This window comes from Wyeomyia smithii, chromosome 2, assembly GCF_029784165.1.
Source record: "Wyeomyia smithii strain HCP4-BCI-WySm-NY-G18 chromosome 2, ASM2978416v1, whole genome shotgun sequence".
Classification (NCBI taxonomy): Eukaryota; Metazoa; Arthropoda; class Insecta; order Diptera; family Culicidae; genus Wyeomyia; species Wyeomyia smithii.
Genome location: NC_073695.1, coordinates 193249869 through 193259272, shown reverse-complemented (window position 1 = coordinate 193259272; position 9404 = coordinate 193249869).

The following is a 9404-nucleotide window of genomic DNA, read 5'->3' as shown; positions in this document are numbered from 1 at the left end:
ATAAATTTCCCCGTTCACGGCCAGCCCGGAGCGAAAGAAGAGCAATTTTGACATCCCTTTCTCGCTGATTGACAGCAACAGCCGCACCTTCTTGGGGAACTTGGCCTGTGAAATAAACCCTACCTCGATGCTCACTTCCTTCGTGGGGGAGGTAAAATACGGAGAGCCCTGCTAGTCGTTGCCATTCAGGGTGAGATAGGTCTAGTCGTCCAATACGACTGCCGCGTCGCGATTCACCGGGAAAATTGACTTGACCATCTTCAACCGCTGTCGCTGCGTCATTGCCTGCAGCTCCAAGACCAGTGGACGGGACTGCCGCTTCCTACATGTATGTCCATGTTCTCCAGATGCTTTTTCACTGTTTTAGAGCACGCACCAATCTCTCTGCCAAGTGCACGCAGCGATTTAGCCACTTTTCCCTCGGTCTTCCTCTTCAGCATCCTTGGAAGCTTCTTGTCGCTCAGGGTCGTTGGCCGTCCGGAATCGGGCTTTCTTTCGATGCTCTGATCGTTGTCCAATAGTGTCAAGATGTTGTAGATGCCAAAACCGACATACCCGGGGTCCACAAAGTGCCGCACGATGTCCGCTTTTGACGCGGCGGGGTACCGTTCTTTGAACGCGCACACTTCTGAACGGAGTAGCTTCACTTTTTTCGCCATCACAGTTAGAGTTTGACTGATAGGGCTGTCAATTTTTTTTGTTAACTCATGGGTTACTATGATTGATTTTTTTTACCGCAAACGTTATTCGACAAATGCAATTTTGCTATATAAATTTGTTAAAAACAGAGACAGTGATGGCCCAAACAGAATGGATACGTTGCGTTGCGTTGACGTCAATGTGACGGTAAATGTATGGGCTAACTGTCAAATTGCCGCAAACGCAGCCGCAACGTATCCATTGTGTTAAGGCCTTGAATGACAAATCTTACGATACTGCAAATGAAAATTCAAACAACCGGACGAGTTAAACAGTTTGTTTTGGAAAGGTTTCGGGTTTTACGCCGAGAGTGCTTTCTACGGAGTAGTTTCAAGCCGAAGTTTGTTTTGAAGGTTGTATAATAAGGGAAATAATTGAAGCAGGCAAAATTATGTCAATTTTTAAATGGCCAAAACTACACGAAAAATGAATCAATTCTGACAAAACAGCTTTCATTTTACTGGAAAACTGTCCTAGTTTCCTAGTGTTAGTTGAACACTGGACGTGACAAAGGTTGACTGGAAATGTTTCGGATTTCCGGAGTGTGTGCCAAAGTGTACATTTTTGCAACGCGTAGAACTTTTTATGATATTCTGTTTCACTTAGGTTTATATGTTGTCAATAAATAAGAATTTATTTCGGGTTCATTGGTAGCCAAAGATTGGAAATTCGCCAAGGAATCATCGAGGTATGAATTTATCAAGTATGGGTGTTGATTCTGGCGGTTTTTTCCCTGTTGGGTACTAATTTTCTTTGAGCTTGCAGCACTCTAGCAGAATTCAATCGAACATTGTGGGTGTGTAGGTCATAGAGCAATTTATCTGGATTAACATTTAAATAGATCAGATTATTTTCACACGGATTTTCTCTAAAGGGTTATTTATGCAGATTTTCAAATTAACGTGGTTTTTACGCGAATTTTTGAATTAAAGCGGTTTATCAAGCGGATTTTTGAATTAACATGGTTTTTTCACGAGGCATGTATCCCCCGTGTAAGAAAACATAACTGTATTTGAACCTTTTTCTTATGAATCAATATATCTTAGTAAAAATTATCTGAACTTTCCTTCGAAAATATAAAAAAATGAGTTTAAGATCCTACTCTGAAAAAAATATAATTTTAAGAACAAAAAAGGATTTTAGAAAATATCGGTGATCTCAGATTTTTTTGAATGAAGTATTTTAGATAGACAATTTAGTTGCCTAAAACGCTCTATGCGTTGCAAAAATGTACACTTTGACACACACTCTTGAAATCCGAAACATTTTCGGTGTAGGTAGGTCACACCAAGTTCCCAAGTAATACTAATATAATACTGTTTTCCAGTGAAATGAAACCAGTTATCAAAATTGATTCATTTTTCGTAAAGTTCTGGCCATTTAAAATCCGAGAGAATTCTATTTATCCCAATTATTTTGTCTACCTCCTGTATACATCAGGATACTTTTTTGGCGCAACAATTTCGTTGATTTGGATTTTTAGTGGAACTAAAAATTGTTTGTTGGGTAACAGATACTTTAAACTTAAACAGTTCCAAGTTAAACTAAACAATTACCAATAGACTGCCGCTATGCATGTCCATCATATTATAAGAGTTGGCGAGCCAAAGAAAATGCATTTTATTACAATTTCGTATCATTGCTTTTTATGAGATAGTGCAAAAAGTTTGGATATTTTTTCAAAGTTCTCCAGTACTAAGTTGTCGAATTCATCTGTTCTTAGGAAACTAAAAACTATCAATACCTTTTTAGTTACCTATATTTCTCATAAACTCAGTGACACCCGGGGCGAACCGTTACACTACCCCCAACAATGCTCAATCTTGTCGAATAGCAGCACCCAACAAATACCTAGCGGCAAAAGCAACTCCTGGGGTAGGGTAGGTGAGGTCTCTTTCTTTTCTTTTTATTACAATTTCGTATCATTGCTTTTTATGAGATAGTGCAAAAAGTTTGGATATTTTTTCAAAGTTCTCCAGTACTAAGTTGTCGAATTCATCTGTTCTTAGGAAACTAAAAACTATCAATACCTTTTTAGTTACCTATATTTCTCATAAACTCATTGACACCCGGGGCGAACCGTTACACTACCCCCAACAATGCTCAATCTTGTCGAATAGCAGCACCCAACAAATACCTAGCGGCAAAAGCAACTCCTGGGGTAGGGTAGGTGAGGTCTCTTTCTTTTGGGTCTCCTCCAGTAATAGTCAGCCTATACACCAGAGAGACGCCGAGACACTCACCGTTAAGGCAACTGTCAACATCAAAACGGGCGATCTGTATAATTTTGCATATCCGTTATCCGTTTTGATGTTGACAGTTGCCTTAACGGTGAGTGTCTTGTCATTTCTCATATCTATAGGTTCACTATCCAGTAACCAGCCGCACTGACTTGTGCTCACCCTTATAATATCGATAATTATCGTTAACGTCAAAAAATTAACGATAATATCGATGACCAGCATTTATCGATATTATCGATAAGTATCGATAAGTTTCCCATCACTAGTTTGGTTAGCAAAAGATGGAAAAGCGAGGGCAACGATCGGTTTGGCGTTGGAAAACAACCAATTGTGCCACGTAATGGGCGCTGATACAGCAATGGCAATGTGGCAAGCATTGAAAAAGTATCACGAGCGCGGATCACTGACGAACAAAATACATGTTCTACGCAAGCTGTTGTCGCTGCGATTAACGGAAGGTGGTAATATGTCAGACCATCTGCTGCAGGTGACAGAGCTGGTGAATCGTTTGGTAGGCATGGGTGAGAAAACAATGAGTGAGCATTGGATCATCGCTATTATTTTATCAAGCCTACCGGAAACGTACGATACGCTGATAACGGCGCTGGAAAGTCGGCCAGAGGAGGATTTGAGCCTGGAATATGTAAAGGGCAAACTTCTAGATGAGTGGCGACGTCGTAATGAAAACAACATGGCGGAAAAGGCATTGAAAATTTCAGCTCGTAGTAGTGGTAGCAACAAAAATAGGAAAACGTGTCATTACTGCAAGCAGGAGGGACACTTCCGGAGAGATTGCCCAAGGTTGAACGCTGATAAGCAGAAAAAGTTTAACTATTCGAGTCCACAGCAAAAAGCCAAAGTGACTGTAACAGAGTTAACTGAAGAAGCAGCCGATATATGTTTCTCGGCTACCGCGGATAAAGAGCAATGTTTTTCAGTCGGTTCAGCAGAGCCGGTAGACGGCAACTGGTATCTTGATTCGGGCTGCACAAAGCATATGACGGGAAAAATGGAGAACCTCGACAGAATAGAAAAGTCGGCGGATACCGTTTGTTTGGCGGACGGTAAAAAGATTCCTGCTAGTAATGTAGGCTCTTGCAAGCTGCGCGTGATAGGAGGAGATGGCGAGTGTAAAACTATAACCATGAAAAGTGTACTTTTTGTGCCTGGTCTTGCTGGAAATTTATTGTCTGTCAGCAGAATGATCGACGAGGGATTTAGTGTTTGCTTTGATAATGGTGGTTGCCGTATCATGAAAAATGATAAAGTGATAATAGCTGGGGAACGAAAAGGTGGCCTATATTGCGTGATGCGACCTACTCAGCAAGTGCTTCTTTCATCAGTTGGGCATTCTGTTTCATGTCAACATTTGTGGCATCGGCTTTTGGGCCATCGGCATATTGATGCAGTGAAGAAAATTGTTGAAAAGCAAATGGGTATGGACTTGAAAATAAGCGATTGCGGGGTGCGATCAGTTTGTGGAGTGTGTTGTGAAGGGAAGCTGACTAGGTATCCCTTTCATGTGTCAGAAACGAAATCGTCCGCTGTGCTAGACTTGGTACATTCGGATGTGTGTGGTGCCATGGATGTTTGTACGCCTAGTGGTAACAGGTATGTGCTGACGATGATCGACGACTATAGTAAATACACGCTGATATATTTACTGAAAAATAAAACGGAAGCTTACGACAAAATTTGTGAATACGGTGGCCCTGGTGCAAAAATCTGTTTGGGAAGAAACCGAAAGTACTACGTACAGACGGCGGTGGTGAATACTCCAGTATAAAACTGAAGCAATTTCTGGCTCGAAACGGAATTATCTTGCAACAAACAGCGCCTTATAGCCCACAACAGAATGGTAAATCTGAGCGAGCAAACCGCACCCTGATGGAAATGACTCGCTGCTTATTATCAGAAGCCGATCTGGAGAAAAAGTATTGGGGCGAAGCGGTTATGACAGCTTGCTATTTGTGCAATCGTCTTCCATCAAGTAACATAGATCGTACCCCCCACGAACTGTGGTTTGGGAAGATGCCGAAATACGCACATATTCGTGTGTTTGGCACTAAGGCTTGGGTGCATATTTCAGATCAAAAGCGAAAGAAGCTGGATAAAAAGGCGGTAAAATTGATTTTTGTGGGATACGCTGAAAATAGGAAAGCGTATCGGTTCTTGGACAAAGAAACTGATCGTATTATCATTAGCCGTGATGCGAAATTTATGGAGGTGGAAATGAGCTCGAACGAATCAGTTCGGGAATTGTCGAAAGTTAAAAAACCAAAAATAGTCACGACACTGGATAATAGTGAACCGAACCAAGGACAACCAGAGCATACTAATGTGGACCAGATTACACAGGATGAAATTGAACAGTCGGATGAATTAGATGATTCGAGATACTATTGCGCTAATGGAGAGGATGAGGATTTTGTGGGCGACTCGATGGGTGAATTACCTTTTCGCGGTTCGAAGGTCAGGACTTCGACGATCACAAAGGATCAACAAAGGAAATCCTCCAGAACGATTCGTACAACAAGCAAACACAGTTTGCCAAAGCGATGAATTCGAGCCACGGAATCTGCAAGAAGCAAGACATTCTCCCAGTGCGACTAAATGGGAAGGTGCAATGCAAGATGAAATGAGTAGTCATGCTAAAAACCAAACCTGGGAGCTGGCTGAGTTACCCTCTGGACGAAAGGCAATCGGAAGTAAGTGGGTGTACAAAATTACACGCAACGCGTCAGGAGATGTGGTAAAATATAAAGCACGGCTCGTGGCACAGGGGTTTTCCCAACAGTATGGGATAGATTTCGAAGAAGTGTTCGCACCAGTAACGAACAAAGTTACGTTTCGAGCTCTACTGGCTGTGGCAAGCGAGAAAGACATCCCACTTGTTCATTTAGATGTGAAGACTGCTTATCTTCATGGCAACCTCGAGCAAGAGTTATTCATGCGACAGCCCCCGGGATTCGAAGTCACTGGGAAAGAAAAGTTTGTTTGTCGCTTGAAGCGAAGCATATACGGCCTCATGCAGTCAGCTAGATGTTGGAATCAGCGTCTGAATAATGTTTTGATACGAATGGGATTCAAGCAGAGTACAGCAGACATGTGCCTCTACACGAAAGCAGTTGGGAAACATACAGCATACTTATTAATATACGTCGATGACATAATTCTGGGATGTGCTGATACTAACGTCAGGAAAAGCATTTACTTAAATTTGAGCAAAGAATTAGATATAAGTTGTTTGGGAGAACTGAAATATTTCCTGGGCATGGAGATATCACGAGATAACGGAAAATATAGTTTAAACTTACGGAATTACATTGAAAAACTGGCAGAAAGGTTTCAAATGAAGAGTGCGAAAACTGCGAAGACACCTATGGACATAGGTTTTTTGAAACAAAAATGCAACGACATGTTGAAGGATCCGACGATATACAGAAGCCTCTTTGGAGCTTTGCTCTACATTGCCGTTCACGCACGACCGGACATAGCAGTGAGCACATCAATACTAGGTAGGCGAGTTAATAATCCTACCCAGTTAGACTGGATTGCAGCTAAGAGGGTAATACGATATTTACTTGGCACCAAAGATGTTTCATTGAGATTCAATGGAGGAGAAGCAAATTTGGCTGGATTTGCCGATGCTGATTGGGCGGGTGACATAGAAAGTCGAAAATCAACCACAGGATTCACTTTTGTGTACCATGGTGCTGCAGTTTCTTGGATCAGCCGAAAACAGTCATCAGTAACCCTGTCGTCCATGGAAGCAGAATACGTGGCTTTGAGTGAGGCGTGCAAGAAGGCAGTATGGCTACGTATGCTGTTCAGTGACCTTGGCCTGAAAACACAGGATGCAACAACAATTTTTGAAGACAACCAGAGTTGCATTGTGTTCGTCAATTCGGAAAGAACTACTAGGCGATCGAAGCACATCGAGACCAGAGAACAATATGTGAGGAATCTCTGCTTCGAAGGTAAGATTTCACTGGAGTATTGTCCTACAGAAAACATGGCAGCCGATATTCTCACAAAACCGCTGGGATCACAAAAGTTGCGCGCATTATCACGCACGCTGGGATTGTACTAACAACGTTCGCGTTTGTATGAGGCCAACAATGAGGAGGAGTGTAGAAATATCCATTGGTTGACCCCTCCCCAGCAGTGCTGACAACTAAAAGACGTGCACAGTTAACTTTCTTAAATACTTATGTATAATCTTTCTTTTCCAATCGAACATTCGAGCGATCAGGACGCTGATAATAAAAACCATTTTTTTACCGTACTTGCTAGTTTTGATTATCGTTCTTTTCGATGATATACTCCGTTTCCTTGTCGTCTCACAATATAATCGTTAAATTTCCAACTCACTACTGCGTACTTCTGTATGACTAAAAGTTGTGTAGTAGAGATGGTCGGGTACGGGTATTTTTACCCGAAACCCGTACCCGACGGGTTCGGGTCGGGTTTCGGGTAACGCCAAAAAATATTCTACGGGTTCGGGTCGGGTACGGGTAATTAAAAAACCAAGGCTTCGGGTTCGGGTCGGGTACGGGTTTGAAAAATTCTCAATTGGTCGGATACGGGTCGGGTACGGGTAATTCAATTTTCGTGCATTGTGAGAATTCAATTTTTATCATTTCAAGCCTGGGTGTTTTCTGATTGTCGATAATCGGTAAGATCGGAGAGAAAATCGCCCATCATCACTCAACGAGAGATCGCCCAATACCTATTCTGACAGTTGTCTGCAGTCTATGCACCAAGGGAATGACATCATGCTATCGCTTTCTAAGGTTAGATTGAACAGTTCTTCCTGTAACGGTTTTGATTTAAATGGAGTTTTTGTCGGGCTTTTTTCATAACTGTCAGGAAAACCGCGGAGCATTGCACAGTGGGGCGACTTAATACAAATGCTTGCCAAGTAAAAAAAAAGTGTCGATAAATACGACAAAAATATGGTATATACTTAATTTTGGGGTGCTGAACACGAATCTCCATTCCACTTTTTATTTGGAGACGTTCATAAAGCACGTGACTTAATTTTTCATGATTTTTTAGCACTTCTCCCCTAACTTTTTTATTAAACAGAATTATATAATCTTCAACCACAAGCAACGCCACAGGGCGTCCTCTTTACAAAAACAGCTTACGTAGTTTTTGCACAACTCCTCAAATCAACCAAATTTCGCAAAAAAAATTGTTTTTATAAAAATTAAAACAATATTGTATATTATAATAGGTAATAAAAACTAACTACAAATCAACTTTTTCTTCTTCAAAAAAAAATCAAGCTATCATTGAAGCTGCAGAGCGTTTCAAAGTAATGATATATTTATTTTTAAATATGTCAAAAAACGTCAGTATGCCGTGTTTTGAAAAGTTATAAAAAAAATCAAATTCTATGATATTGCACCCATATTTTGAACTTAAGCACTTAAATATTTATTTATTTATTTAATATCTGTTTTTTACTGATTTTTAGAATTTATCAATGACACCGAATCTATACTCAAAATTACAGGTTTTTGGCAAATGCAGTGAATTATCAAATTTTTCGCAAGTTATAAACTATATTAATTTTGACCTTTTAAATTCGTTTGACCCTTTAATGTGTTTATAAAACTCATCGTTTATTTTAAACTTTACCAGACATTCACTTTTCATCGTGGACCGATTCCTTATAGTGGACCACCCGCCTGAAACTCTGGGTTCATTATCATTCGTTCACACGCACACTCGGTTCTAGCCTGGCTCCGGCCATCATCTCGAGAAACCACATATGACAAACAGTGCATAAAATGTACGAGGTACCCAGGCATGTTGAACAAAAAAAAATTAAAAAAAAACAACCAGTACGGGTCGGGTACCGTCAATTTCGGCGTTTTTTTTCTATCGGGTACGGGTCGGGTACGGGTAGTTAGAATAGATATTTTTCGGGTTCGGGTCGGGTACGGGTATTTTAAACAAACCAGACTTCGGGTTCGGGTCGGGTACGGGTTTGAAAATTTTCGATGAGTCGGGTACGGGTAACAAATTTCCCATACCCGACCATCTCTATTGTGTAGGAGTAAGTGGGGCATACTGAACCAGCTAAGCATTTGATTTTATATAAAATTAATTTTTAGGTATTTACTATAATACCGTGGGATGCATAAGCGTCATATAAAAAAAAAACGAAGTCACACTGGAACAAATAAACGCATAGGTATGTGAAACTTCAAATTTGTTTCTTTTATTTTGCATTTTTGTAACATGTGACGCTTATGCATACCACGGCAGTATAAGAGTGATTATATTTTATTGTTAATGAAATTACTACCAATCGATTTGTTTGGAACAGATGAAGAGATAAAATTTTTCAGCTAGAGTACAGTATGCTCTTTACGACGCACTTTTTTTTAACTATTTGCAATAAATAGTGACCTTTCCTGTTGGTTTGGATCACAACATAGCTAAACG